Source organism: Anomaloglossus baeobatrachus, chromosome 5 (genome assembly GCF_048569485.1).
Source record: "Anomaloglossus baeobatrachus isolate aAnoBae1 chromosome 5, aAnoBae1.hap1, whole genome shotgun sequence".
Taxonomy (NCBI): domain Eukaryota; kingdom Metazoa; phylum Chordata; class Amphibia; order Anura; family Aromobatidae; genus Anomaloglossus; species Anomaloglossus baeobatrachus.
In genome coordinates this window covers 374,998,936-375,012,940 of record NC_134357.1, presented here as the reverse complement: position 1 = coordinate 375,012,940, position 14,005 = coordinate 374,998,936, and the positions used below count along the sequence as shown (strand labels likewise).

Below are 14,005 nucleotides of genomic sequence, written 5' to 3'. Positions count from 1 at the left end.
AGGTGGCAAAAAACTGGTGATGGATTCCCTGTAAATAGGTTTAACGAAAAAAAAAAATGCAATACTGCTACAGATACATAAGGATGACACAAACATATAAGTAAACTAAGTGACCCCATGACCTGCTGTAACTTGCATTTAGATATTTGTCAGGCCAGCAACAAAACAATGACCAAGCAATTGCTACACCTAGTTATATGAGACCAGATACCAAGAGGACAAAGGTTACGTAACTAAAATACAAGTATTACCCCCTCCTATGCTAATGCAATCCAGTAATATAAGGCATGGTCAATATGCCAAGTACTCATGCCAACCTCCGTTTAAGCTGCTGCTCAGGCGGCAAGGAGGCGGCATTAATTTATGAACAGATTATGCCGGATCCACAATCCAGGATTCTATATATAATACACAACAGCAGTCACCATACAGAGTCCCTGTAAGTGAGACGTCTGGAGCTTTCTTTTGTACTTTTTCTCAGTTTGCAGTCAGACAAGTTCAGCAGATTTTAGAAAGGAAGTGAAGCACTAAACAAGTTATGCAATACGAGGCAGCAGCGGAATAGCAGGGTAGTAATGTACTTCCTAACGTATTGTAAACTTTACAGAAGCTTTCCGATCCCCATCAGATGCCCCCGCAGAGCTACCGGGGGGCAATAGCACCCACTGAACCACCACAGAACTGCCAACAGAGCAACTAAGGAAGAGGTTACTGGCTGGACAAACACACGGCTTCTCCTGCCTAACTATGTGGCTTTGGAGACTTTTCTGCTGCGATTATTGCTGCAAAAAAGCCGATGCAGTCACACAACTGTACAGGTCACCTCAAAACCCACAGATTGAAATGCTTATCAAGAGGTTGGGGGTATCAAGGGATGCCCTTTTGGTAATCAATATTTTATTAGAAGTTACTATACTATCAAGTGACCTTTCAGAATACAGTGTCATGTGAGTACATGAGGAATCAGACTTTCTGGCTATATTGCATACTGCATTTTCACCAGTTTCGAGCTGGTGGGAGGAGAGTGGTTGATATCTCCGATACATAGGACACACAGATTCCTGCTCTTCGGTCCTTAGTGCAGACAGAAAAAGCAACAGCTTTGAAAACTATACGTCAGTACTGAGCAATACAGATGTGAATCCAGGTAGAAACAACAACAAAAAAAAAAAAAAAAAAAAGAAAATTTCTAATAAAACCAAGCTGCAGTTTTTCTTTGTCTACACCTGTTTTCTTATTCTGCTCCCCATGACCAAGAAGAAGTGGGCAGAAATACTCACCTGGGAACTGTGCCCCATTCTCTTTAGAGATGCGAGCAGAACTGTGAACTTTCTACACTGCAAACATTGTCTCACCAAGGAATGGCCAAACTAAGCAAAAGGAGCAAAGTGCTCCGCAGAGGGAATTGGGATTGGTGGGGGTCTTCACATCCAGCTGCCTAATTATCACTATGACATGTAATAACTTTGGGGGAAATTGGAGGTACACCCATCATCCATGAAACATGTCCTCCTTTCATCTGAAACTGAATCTCTCCAAAACCTAACTTTTCATATTTCCTTCCTCTGATAGCCTACCTATACCCCATATTTCAGTTTTCTTGGGTGGTTTAACTATAACTACAAAACTACACACTTGCTGTCTTGGGGTCATATCTGTCACAAAACATTCCTTTATTCCCTATATGCAGTCACTTGCTCGCTCATGTCCCCTGCATCTCAAAAAACATCTCCAAACTCACCTCCGAAACTGCAAAAAACTATTATGGTACGTTCCCACGATTAGCATTTTGGTTGCAACGTGTTTTTGCTGTATCCAAAACATTGCATTGTACAGTATAAGCACAGTGGATGGGATTTAAAGAAATCTCATGCCCACTGTGCTGTGTTTTCCGCAGCATAAATTGACATACGGTGTGGCTTCTGGAGTGTCAGCTTGTCAGTTTATGCCTGTGGAGAGGTTCTTGTTCTCAGCAGGGAGAACACAGCGGAAATCCACTGCGCCCAGAACCTTGATCATGAGCACGGACGCTGTGTTCTCCTGCAGGAGGAACGACGCTGTGCCTAGAATGCCATGACTCCGGATCGTGGGCACGTACCCTTACTAGCACTTTTATTCATTCTCATCTGGACTACTGCAACTGACCACTACAGAGTACTATATAAACGTCTCTCACCCACAAAGCTCAACAGTTCTGCACTGTCCTACATCTTTATCATCCCAAGATTAACATGCTTCATAATCTGAATTTCCCATATCTGTCTCCAAAACTTCTCTCATGCTGGCTTTCTGCAAGTACCTAGAAGAATTGCTGTTCTTTTGAAGACAAAGGGCGGCCACACCAAATATTCATTTGATTTAGATTTCTCTTTTGTTGATTCAACTTACTTTTTGTTAATTGACAAGAATCAACCCTGCCCACACCCCTGATTGGCAGATTCCTGTGTATATTGTCAGTATGCGGTTAATCAGTTTGGGGGCGGGGTTAAACAGATTAGCCTGACTTGTCTGCAGGAGGATCCGAGTCCTGCTGATAAAACACTGATTGTATTTAAACTACAAGACACAGCCTGATAAGTGACACATCCCTGTAATCATGCACTCTGCCCTCACTACATGTTGTAAAACATCGCATTTCACTCGGACCAATATTACTCTATGTGTCAGCGCACATGAGCGATTATTTTCTCAGCCCTAATCGGACTGAGAAAACAATCGCAGCATGCTGGGATTGTAATGCGAGACTCTCTCTCTCACACCCATTCAAGTGTATGGGGTGAGAGAAAGATCACACTACACTTGCATTACACCGGTGTACTGCAAGTGCAGAGCAAGAATGGCAATAGCCGGCAATGGAGGAGAGAGGGAGATAAATCCGGCCCGCCCCTCCTCAGTGCCGGTTGGCCCGCCCCCCGCAGCTGAGGTCCGCTCGCATGGTCGGACCTTAGTTGCAGTGACACTCGCATAACAATCGGCTCTGCAGTACTGCCAGCATGAGCCGAGTGTCATGCGAGGGGATCGCAGTAATCCCTGTGTGGCCTCAGCCTAATAATGAGATATTATCTGAGAAATCTGTCACCAGGGGGAGAATTGTTGTCCAAGTACAGCAAGCAATATTACAAAATACGGCAGCTGCCGAATGCAGAGGTAATCACTAATACAGTTCTTCAGTAAGGCCCTGTGCGCACTAGAAAATGGAATTTTCTTAAAATTCCGCAGCCTCTGAAAGATAACCGCACCTGCAGTAAAAAAAACACAGCAAACCGCGCCCGAAAACCGCATGCGGTTTTACCGCAGGTTGTTCCCTGCTGTTTTTGACCATTATCCATAGCAAAAACTGCAGGTACCTGCGGAAAGGAAGTGACATGCTCATTCTTTTTGCTGCAGAAATTCTGCAGCAAAACCTGTAGGTGAAAAAAATGCAGTGTGCGCACACCATTTTTTTACCATAGGTTTTGCTGGGGAAGGACTGCAGCAAGGTTATGAACATTTTCTGCAGCAAAACATGCAGCAAAACCGCAGCGTGCGCACAGGGCCTAAAGCAGGTTTGGAGCACAAGTGGTGGCATTATACCCAGGAGACAATTATCTGCACTGACCAAAATAGCCTCATAGCAAAAACTGAATAGGAGTCCAAGATGGCAACAATCAGCAATAGAAAACTAAGGCTGTGACTATGTCCTCGATACATAGAGGACCTGGCGTCAGCTCTATACAGGTCTGTTTTAGCACATACAGACATATAAAGAGTTCTTCAGCATCTTTCTTTAGATGTTATGTGAACTCCATGTTATGGTGTTTCATACATTTACTGTACAACTAGATGTTACCATTCCCCGGGGGGCCTTACACAATCTGACACTATCACAATATGCGGGGACACCACTCCCCTCCCACGTTGCTAAAAGCCATATATATTTCATCAACAATAAAGATCTGCACAAAGGAGAGATGTAACACAATATACTGAAAATCTGTATTAGGCTATGTGCGCACTAGGCGTTTTTTTCACGCTGCGTTTTTATGTGCGTTTTTGTCTAAAAAACGCACCCGCGGCTAAAAAAACCGCGGCAAAAACGCATGCGTTTTTTTGCCGCGATTTGGTGCGTTTTTTGCTGCGTTTTTGCTCACTGCGTTTTTAATCAGTGCACAATGCCATTAAAGATTGTTGATGAAAAAAAAAAAAAAAAAAGGTCTGATGTCATTTCCTTCTTCAAAATGTTCATTGTATGCAGGAGAGCAGACAGCAGCTGCAGAACTACAAGTCTCAGCATCCTCCATTCACTAGTGTATGCAGGAGAGCAGACAGAAGCTGCAGAACTACAAGGCTCAGCAGCCTCCATCCAGGACTGTATGCAGTTTTTTGCCCAAAAAGAAAAAAAAATGACATGGGCTTCGCCATATTTTTGTATGCTAGCCGGGTACAGCAGGCAGATACGGGCTGCCCCCAACCCCCAGCTGCCTATTTGTACCCGGCTGGGAACCAAAAATATAGAGAAGCCCTTTTTTTTTAATTATTTCATGAAATAATTAAAAAAAAAAAATGACGTGGGCTTCGCCATATTTTTGTATGCTAGCCGGGTACAGCAGGCAGGTACGGGCTGCCCCCAACCCCCAGCTGCCTATTTGTACCCGGCTGGGAACCAAAAATATAGAGAAGCCCTTTTTTTTTTAATTATTTCATGAAATAATTAAAAAAAAAAAAATGACGTGGGCTTCGCCTAATTTTTGAGTCCAGCCGGGTACAACTAGGCAGCTGGGGATTGGAATCCACAGTGCAGGGTGCCCATGCTTTTTGGGCACCCCCACTGCGAATTGCAGTCCGCAGCCACCCCAGAAAATGGCGCTTTCATAGAAGCGCCATCTTCTGGCGCTGTATCCAACTCTTCTAGCTGCCCTGAAGCCGGGTGGCTAGCTAGGTAATAATGGAGTTAGGGCTAGCTGTATATTATCAGCTAGCCCTAAGCCCGAAATTCATGGTGTCACGCCAATATTAGACATGGCCACCATGAATTTCTAGTAATGATAAAAAAAAAACACAACACAGAAAAATATTTTTATTAGAAATAAAACACAACACAATTAGTGACTCCATCTTTATTGAAATAAACCCCCCCTCCGCAGTAATCCTGGGTCAGGGTCCTGCGCCGTCCAATCAGGATCCAATATCATCTGATCGGTTTGCTGGAAGGCAAAGCGATCAGATGATGTGTCAGGATCAAGTGCCTGAATCACATCACACATCAGCTGCTTGTATAAAAGCCGGTTATACAATCAGCTGATGCATCAGTAGAAAAAAAAAAAATAATAATACTCACTTGTGTGCTGTGGTGATTACCGGCAGCTCCTGGAGCGATGGGATGAGAGTCTGATCCTATACGATCGCTGCCGGAGCTGCCGGTGATCAGCTGATGAAGTCCCCTGACGGCAGGATCAGCTGATAGCCGGCCGGGCGCGAAAAAGCCGGCGACACCGCGATCAGCTGATGCGTCAGGTGACTGCATCAGGTGATCAGCGCCAGGTCCTGCAAGCAAGGTCCTGCCGGCCGGGGAGACTGCACACAGCCAGAGCGGCGGGACCGGGAGGAGATGGGAGCGGGCATGGCACCGGGACCCTGCGGACAGGTGAGTATATGACATTTTTTTATTTTTCTACTGTTCACGTTGGTTTTCGCCGCTGCCTCCACCTCCCGCCCAGACATGGCGCCGCACGGAGCTGACATGGCACCGGGCGGGTTGTGGACGCAGCGGTGGCGGTACCGGGAGGATTCATGCTTCTGTGTTTACCAACAGAAGGAATCCTCTTCCTGTACACGTCACTGTAGTGCCCACCCCTTGCGTGTATAGCTGCGTTTTTAGTCATAGAAACGCGGCTATATGCGTTTTTCATTGCGTTTTTAACATCTCATTGAATTCAATGAGTGAAAAACGCAGTGAAAAACGCAGAAATAATTGACATGCTGCGTTTTTGTGGTCACCTCAAAAACGCAGCTAAAAAAAAACGCTGTGTGAGGACAGCACTTCTGAAAACCCATTGACATTGCTGGGGAAGCAATGTCACTGCGTTTTCAGCACAAAAACGCGGTAAAAAACGCCGCTAAAAACGCGGCAAAAACGCCTAGTGCGCACATAGCCTTACTGTGGGGAATTCAATAACTTACTAACCGTCGAGTCAGGAAAGATGACAAGCAGAATTGCCATCTCTTGGTCCCTTCTTCCATTCGTCGTGTACACGTTTTTCCCCATCTCTACTGATGACTTTTGGGTTCTGCTTCCTACATAGTAAGAAATCTCATCCACTCTGCTTGTACTGTACACCGCCGCAGTTCGGACGCAGCTGACGTATGCTGCGTCCAAACTGCTGCAAACACTGATCGTGGGCACCCCCCCACACTACTATGAACTTTGCTTGCACATTGAGGTGAGAACTTGCAGATGTCTTTCCAGTATGTCCATGAAACCAGCTTTGTTTCTATCATTGCCCAGCTAATAGCAATGCTTTCCGACAGTACAGCGTCTAACACTCACAAGGCTGTGAATATCCAGCCCGGAGAGTGGTTTTATATATCATGCAGCACTTCAGCAGGGGAGGGTGAAGAACACTGATATTATTAAAGGGGTTGTCCAGTCTGACTCTACAAGTCTGCAGTCATTCTGTGTGTCATTCTAAGTGACTGCAGACTTGTGACTCTTCATATAGCATGCTCTGTGAGGATTCGCCAGTGTCAGAGCCGTAACCGGCGGTCATGTAGCCACGAGTGTGCGATATGCAGACACCTGACCAGATCCGACTAGACTGCGCAATATAATTGCATTGAGCAAAGCCATACCGGTTTAATGGGATTCCGCCCAGGAGTGTGCATATCGCAAACTTGCAGCCACGTGACCGCTGATCCCAGCTATGACACTGGAGAATCCTCACAGTGCGCCCCATGTGGGGATTCACAAATCTGCAGTCAGAGTGACACAGTGACTACAGACTTATGGATTTACACCAGACAACCCCTTTAATTTTAACTACAGTGAGGCTGCATAGATGAAAAAACTCCTTTAGATAAGATAGATTGGCCCCATGTACCAGGACTGGCTTTTATACTCCAGTCTTGATGAAGAATAATTCTTAAAGAAGTTAACCACTATTTTTTTTTTTTTATTGATCAGTGGGGTTGCGACATACCCATTGATCAACTGTTACTGTTGTTGATGGATGCTGCAGGAACACAGTAGCACCATCAACACTATAGTGGTCGCGGTCAGGCACTACAGATCCACTCTCGATTCATTAGAATAGCGCATGGATATTAAGTACCCGGTGGAGGCCACTATAGAAACGATTGAGCTGCTGTGTTCCAGCAGCATCTGAGAACATTCGACCAACGCCAGGTGCCTCACCCCCACTGATCAGATATTGATGACCTATCCTATAGATGGGCAATCAAAAAAAAGTAGTGGCCAACACCATTAATACATTTGCCAGGTGCTGTAACAAGCAATGTTCTGCAGTCACTGACTAGAATACATTTTGGCGTAAAAACAGCAGGAGTAGTAACATTTTTGTGCAACTGCAAGATTTCATACAGTTCATGGCACAATTCTATTGAAAAGGGTTTGATGACACAAGGCCAAAAGTGTTAAGCCACACTCAGAACTAAAAAGTGGAGTAAAAATATGACCAGGTGATATATGTTAAATATGACCAAGTATTGAAAGGAAATTTCAAGTCTCAGAGAGATAGGAGACTATGGGAGTACAAACTTATGATGACCTTTGACACATTCAGAGCAGGAACGAATGTATTGCATGGATTTATGTCTTTGTACATCAATTAAGAGATGTGCTCCTCAGAGCATCCGGAGGCATCACAGCCCTGGACCAGACTCTAATCAGAGGACAATGAAACTTTCACACTGCTTATCTATGAACTGCAGCAATATTTACGGCCACAACAGTTTATCCTCTTGCCATAGTGATAGTTCTGCTTCACATAACTTGTTTTATTTACTGCCCCATTCTATGTCCTGTTGGGTATAAATGTGTGACCCTTCAGATTTTGTGTCATACCATGCCTGATGAAGAGACCTGAGTAGTCTCAAAAGCTTGCTATTATTACCATCTCTTCAGTTAGCCATTAAAAAGGTATCAACCACTGAGGACTTATTTTAAACTATTTTTTTTTATAGTATCCAGTAAGACACTCCACAATGAATGATAAGAGCAGCCAGCTGATGCCTACCGAGTAGACTTTATGCCCCAAACTCATTATGCCCCAAACTCATGCTGGTTGCATGATCGTAATGCTAACGCATTTCAGTCCATACTGTCAATCCAACCTGGCCAAAGATATTCAGTGACACGAAGGATGAGTGAACAATCTTTCTGTGAATATTCTAGTTCATGGCAAAACAAACTTTGTACAAAAGAATTTTGTCCAAAAAAAAAAAAAAATAAATAAATAAAAAATTCATACATTGGCAACTTAAAAGGAACCGGTCACCAGTTTTTTGCCCTATAACCTGCGGCCACCACCACCAGGCTCTTATATACAGCTAACTAACATGCTGTATATAAGAGCCCAGGCCGCTATAAGAATAAAAAACTTTATAATACTCACCTAGAAGGTCGCTCTGGTGCACAACGGTCAGATGGGTGGCGCTGTTCTCCGGGTGCGGCGCCTCCCCTTTCGGCCAACTTTGTCTTCCTTATTCAGAAGCCGCGCTGCATGACGCATCTATGTCATACACACTCGCCGGTATTGAGATCCTGAGCAGGCGCGCTTTGATCTGCCCTGCTCAGGACAGATCAAAGTAGTGTAGTGCGTCTGCGCAGTACCGGCGAGTGTGTATGACGTAGACGCATCATGCACCACGGCTTCAGAATAAGGAAGACCAAGATGGCCGAAAGGGAAAGCGCTGCACCTGGAGAACGGCCCCACTCATCTGACCGTTGTGCACCGGAGCGACCTTTTAGGTGAGTATTATAAAGTGTTTTTTATGTTGTACACAGCGGCCTGGGCTCTTATATACAGCATGTTAGAATGCTGTATATAAGAGCCCACTGGTGGTGGCCGTAGCTTATAGGCTGAAAAAGTGGCGACAGGTTACTTTTAATTCCAAATTTTCACTGATCAGTCGACTAAATCAATCGTTCAAGTTATTTATTTTTTCACCCCAATTGTTTTGGTTGAAGTTGTCCATTTTCAACGACATGAAAAGTGAACTTCGCAGGGGATTCATGCTGCCCGAACAATGATCTGCATGAATCAGAGCCTGGCTGCATGATTGCAGTCAGATGGTGAAGGTTACACTTCCATGATGAGTTATTGATGTTGCACCATTTCGGCACCTATTTGGATGCTTGCGTTTTTAAGTGTTCTTTTTTTACATCTGTTTTTATTGCTGCAGTTTTTGTCGCTTTTTGGTATTTCATTCTTTGTTTTTGATACTTTCTGGTATTTGGCTCACAAAACTTTATTGATAAAGTCATGCGCACATCACATGCATTTTTTGACCTGCGGATTTTATTCACCTGAAGCGATTTTATGGGGAAAAATCAGCGCATAAAACTCAGAATACCCATAAGAGAAATGGATGTGTGACGGATTTGAAACGAGCACTGCAGCTCAGTTAGCAGCGTTAAAAAAAAAAAAAAAAAGTTGCATGAGCTTTCTATAAATCCTATTCACTTTGCTGGAACTGTAAGACGCTGCATCAAAAACTCCTCGTGGGCACACAGTCGTATTGTGAAATACTGCAGTGCGTCTGATAAAACAGTTTTATTATCTGGCCAAGTATTAGGGTATGTTCCCACGATCAGGACTCGCTGTGTCCTGGATGCGGCAGGTCCTAGCCTGCGGGTTCGGGGCCCTGTTATTTCTCGTTTGTGTTCTCCCTACGGAGGACACTTGCAAATCTGCAGCAAAAATTGACATGCTGCGGCACAGAAATCCACACCGAGGGTCAGTGTTTGCTATGGGAAAAACAAGCACAGTGGGCACAGGATTTCTAGAAATTCCTTCTACTGTTCTTGTACACTACAATGCAGCGTTTTAGGTACAACTGAAGCATGCGCCGTTCAAAATGCTATGAACACTGATCGTGGACACATGCCCAGAGAAGGAAAGGCCTGACTAGTCCGGTGTGAGCCCCGGCCGACTTCTCTCCACATTGCTATGGTTGATTTACAGATCTCTCCCATATGTGTACAGTAGGGCATGAAGAAATCGAGGCTGCACTCGACCGGTCGGGTCTCTCCCTATAGTCTACTTTCAGCTTTTTAAACTATATTTTCTCTGAAACATGTAGCATTTTAGTGTAAAACATCCGTCTGCAATCATGTAGTTAGACTGATTGATGTGGCCCCTGGTGCAGGCAACACGATTCTAATGACAGGTTCTCTGTAAAGTGGTGTACACTATTTGGAAAACCTCTCATTAAATGCTGTAGTCCCCTGAGCGAAGGGTTGGGGGGACTCTTATATTGACCCTGCAGCGCTGTTCGAGCAATGTCGGTCCAGGGTCTCCCAGCACTCACGAGACATTGCCGTTGATCGGTTGGAGAACTCACAAAACTTTCCAAAAAAAAAAAAAGTTCCAATAGAGCAAGTCAGGAATCCATAAAAATTCACTTATTACAAATATTTTATTAAATATTACATCAGAGGAGTCTGTACAGGTACGTTGACGCGTTTTGACTCTACATAAGTGTCTTTTTGAAACAAAAAAAATCCGAACCGCAGATAAAATTACATGCCGATTCATGATAGAGAAAATTATTTTACAGGAAGTGCAAAGATTGAACTTTCTGATGAAGCCCCCCTCAAACTGTTTGGACTATAGAAAAGTCCTGAGAATGGGAGGTGAGCACTACCATCGCCATGCCAAGACCATTCATGTGTGGGGACTGCTCATCATCCAAAAGGAGGGGGCTCACTCCCTATTTTGCTTAAGACTCCTTTAAGATGTTCTTGAAAAATGGTCCGCGGGTTTACTGAGCTGAAAACAGCAGATATAAAGGCTGTCGCGTTCTGATCTAGAAACCCAGATGTTTCAATGCACCCTAAGATTACTGCCATGAATAGAGAACGAGACCTAAACATTCTCCAAGAGCAAGTTCTTCCAACGATCCAGGAGCAAGGTGATGGACAATGCTTTTTCCAGCATGGTGGAGACCATGCCACAAGGCAAAAGTCATAGCTAAGCAGCTCAGTGAATATAACACTGACGTTACAGGCCCATAGCCAGGTAACTCTGCAGGTGTTAATCCCATAGAGAACCAGTGGTCAATCCTCAAAAATTGGGTGGACAAACAAAACACACTGTGAAACTCCAAGCATTGATCAGAAAAGGCTGCTTTCACACATCCGGTTTTTGCAGTGCGGCACAATACGGCGCTCTGCAGAAAAAACGCAACCGTTTTGCCTGGCACGTTTTTTTTGTGCGGCAAAAAAAAAAAAATGCATCGCGCCGGATCCGGCGCGATTTACAATGCAAGGGTATGGACGCCGGATGCGGCGGTTTTTTGCACTGCGCATGCTCAGTATCAAGCCGCATCCGTCAAAAAACGGACGGGCCGCATGGAAAAACTTATGCAACAGATCCGTTTTTTTCGCCGAATCAGTTGCATAGGTTTTTGAGCCGGATTCAGCCGCACTGCTAAAACCGGATGTGTGAAAGCAGCCTAAGGCCCCTTTCACATGTCAGTGTTTCTGGTACTTTTTTTTAAACGTACCAGAATCACTGACATACGCAGACCCATTATAATGAATGGGTCTGCTCACACGTCAGTGATTTGTCACTGCACGTGTCTCCGTGCAGCGTACCCGCGTGTGCGTGATTGCCGCACGGAGACATGTCCATTTTTTGCAGAAAAAAACATACTTTTAAAATAAAAAACATTTTAACTCACCCGGCGTCCAGCGATGTCCTCTGCAGCCCGTCCTCCCTGCTGCTTCTGTGCCGGCTGATTACTGTCACGCATATTCATTATGCGCGACACAGCCGACCCGGAAGCAGCTCCTGCAGGGGTCACCGCCGGCCGGATGCTGCGTCGCGGGAGGATTCAGCACCACGGACAGCGGGAGCGGGCGCAGGTGAGTGAATCTCTAAGTGCAATCACGGGCCACGGAGAACGGAGCCCGGATTGCACTTAGACAACCCACGTGTGCCGTGATTTTCGGCACACGCAGGGACATGTGCGTGTTTTACACGCCAGTGAAAAACGTCACTGTTTTTCACTGACGTGTGAAATGGGCCTAAGTGAGTTATCAGCAGTCAGAACTTAGCCCAGAAGCTGATATTCAGGTGCACAAGTCTTGAAAAATCCAGGGTCAACACTGGAAATATCAAGTCTTTATATAAACGTTTTTTTATTTTTTTTCAATAAAAAAAAGTTTAAAACCTATATACTTCGAATTTTACTTTATTAACCATAGAAATATCTGACTAAAGCCTCATTCAGACGCCCGATTCTTGTATACGAGTGCTACGCCTGGTTATGGAGTCTTCACATGTTTTTAATTTTTCACAAAGCGGTCCATGGGAAATCACAGATACATGTCTGATATTGATCCGAGGGTTTGATCAAAATCAAAAAGGAAAGTCTATGGGTCTATGGGTTTGTGGGGGGGAATCGGATTGCACTATTCACAGACTGCCAGAATAGAGGGTGGAGAAACTGATTTGTTCTTTTAACTTATGAGAAAAACTGATGACACTAGGATCACACTTGGATCCAAAAAATTGGACGTCTGAATGAGCCCTAAAAACACTGATGCAGCAAACTTTGTGAACAGTCTCAAAGCTTTTGGCCAAGACTGATCGAGATATATAGGCACACACAGACGGATGAATAAAGAACGGCACACACACACTATATATATATATATATATATATATATATATATATATTATATATATACACACAGACATATATATACATATATACACACATACATATAGTGTGCACAACCATATATGTAAGATACACACACCTGCATGTACACACAACCCCTACATACATGCACATATATAATAGAGGTACACCTACACGCACACACGTATAAATTTATATATATATATATATATATATATATATATATATATATATATATATATATATATATATATATATATAAAACACTGAGATATATATCTATGTATGTCTATCTCTTACAAAACACACGTGCACATACACCTACATACACACACATACACAGTACACAAATATGTACAGACATACACCTACATGCACACAATAAACAATATAAACACACACACACATGTGCACACACAATACACAGACACACCTACATGCGCACACACTATATAAATATATATAAAATAAACACAACATGTGCACACACACCTGCATGCACATACACATGCATATAACACATACACACAAACATATACACCTACATACACACAAATATAATATATAAACACACAGACACAAACTTGCATGCAAACACATAACACTCATGTGCGCGCACACACACATACATACATACATACATACATACATACACACACACACACACACACGTCCTTGCACACTCCGGAGCCGCTCAGTGTCACAGCCCTGCAGCCCTCCCTCCCGCCTGCACTCACACTCCAGCTGACAGACCCCACTCTCCAGCCCCTTACCTCAGGGGGATGCAGCCTCTCCCCCCAGGGAGGTGTTCGGTCCCTGCTTCCCCCAGGGGAGGAGGAGGACGAGCGCTGGTGTCTCCTTGTTTTCCTTCCTGCTGCACATTTAATCCGCGGGTGTCTGCATTAGCGGAGGCAGTGTATGTGTAGAGCCTGCCCTGCTCGCCCCAGCTTCTGCTGGAGACTTCAGCCGCTCAGCAGCGCCACCTGGCTGGGGTAACGCGCTCCGTCGCCCCGCTCCACGCCCCCATCCGTCAGCCGTAGCCCCCGGCTGCGCACGTATAGTATTCACGTTCTATTCCGCCTACTGGGAGTTGTAATCACTACTCCGGAATAACAGGTGTCCGCAGCCCAGCAGCGCA

General features: G+C 44.6%; 1 protein-coding gene across 3 annotated transcripts in view; it reads right to left on the bottom strand.

Moving 5' to 3' along the window:
* The window catches only part of LOC142311508 (signal transducer and activator of transcription 5B), a 274,739-nt gene extending 260,893 nt beyond the window's left edge, over positions 1 to 13,846 (bottom strand). For all 3 annotated transcript variants that reach the window (XM_075350010.1, XM_075350009.1, XM_075350011.1), the window contains exon 1: positions 13,641 to 13,846. The gene's annotated coding sequence lies outside the window, so the exon portion shown is untranslated. The remainder of the gene's footprint in view (positions 1 to 13,640) is intronic.
* Positions 13,847 to 14,005: the final 159 nt, after the last annotated feature.